Source organism: Belonocnema kinseyi, chromosome 10, assembly GCF_010883055.1.
Source record: "Belonocnema kinseyi isolate 2016_QV_RU_SX_M_011 chromosome 10, B_treatae_v1, whole genome shotgun sequence".
Classification (NCBI taxonomy): domain Eukaryota; kingdom Metazoa; phylum Arthropoda; class Insecta; order Hymenoptera; family Cynipidae; genus Belonocnema; species Belonocnema kinseyi.
In genome coordinates this window covers 7,220,148-7,221,351 of record NC_046666.1, presented here as the reverse complement: position 1 = coordinate 7,221,351, position 1,204 = coordinate 7,220,148, and the positions used below count along the sequence as shown (strand labels likewise).

Sequence of the window (1,204 nt, the reverse complement as noted above, 5' to 3'; positions counted from 1 at the left end):
TCACAAAGATTTTAAAGATTTTAAAGAGTTTCAAAATATTTGAGAAGATTTCAAAGATTTCAGAAAGATTTTCAAGATTTCAAAAGATTTCAAAATATTTCAAAATATTGGATAAAATTTCAAAGAATTCAGCACGGTTTAAAGAACTTTAAAGATTTTAATAATTTCAAAATATTAAAAATTATTTCATGAAGATTTCAAAAATTTAAAAAGATTTCAGAAAGATATAAAGGATTTCAAAATATCTGAAAACATTTAGAAGAGTTCAGAGAGATTTAAAAGACTTTAAAGATTTCAAACGATTTCAAAGATTTGAATGATTTCAAATTATTTCCATATATTCCAGAAAATTTTATAAAAATTTCAAAGATTTCAAATGATCTCAAATAGATTCTAAAGATTTAAAAATATTTCAAAATATATGAGAAGATTAACAATATTTCAGAAAGATTTTAAAGATTTCAAAAGTATTTCATAATATTTGAAAATATTTCAAGAAATTCAGAAACATTTAAACCACTTTCAATGTATTTTAAAAGATCTCACAAAGATGTTTAAGATTTCAAAGAATTTCAAAATATTTAAGCAAATTTCAAAGATTTCAGAGTATTTCCAAATATTTGGAAATATTTTAAAGAATTCAGAAAGATTTTATTATATTTATTTACTTATACAGGTTTATAAGGATTTGAATTATTTCAAAATGTTTCAAAATATATGAGAAGATTTAAAAGATTTCCGAAAGATTTTAAAGATTTCAAAAATATTTCACAATATTTGAAAATATTTCAAGAAATTCAGAAAGATTTAAACCACTTCAAAGACTTCAAAAGATTTCAAAAGATTTCAAAGATTTTAATGATTTCAAATTATTTTTAAATACTTCAGAAGATTTAAAAAAGTTTCAAAAATATTGTGAATATTTCATAAAGATTTAAAAGATTTAAAAGATATGTTAATGTTTTCACAATGGCTTCAAAAACATTTCAAAGACATCAAAGATTTCACAAAGATTTAAAAGTTTTGAAAGATTTCAAAAAATTTCAAAAAACTTTTAATGTATTTTAAAAGACCTACAAAGATTTAAAAAATTTCAAACAATTTCAAAATATTTGGGAATATTTCGAAGATTTCTGAGTGTTTGAAAATATTTTAAAGAATTCAGAACGATTTAAAGAACTTTAAAGATTTAAAAAGATTTTAA

General features: G+C 19.5%; 1 protein-coding gene across 3 annotated transcripts in view; it reads right to left on the bottom strand.

The window, feature by feature from the left end:
* Positions 1 to 1,204, bottom strand: part of LOC117181397 (multidrug resistance-associated protein 7) — a 145,310-nt gene that overhangs the window by 112,873 nt on the left and 31,233 nt on the right. The window lies entirely within an intron of this gene.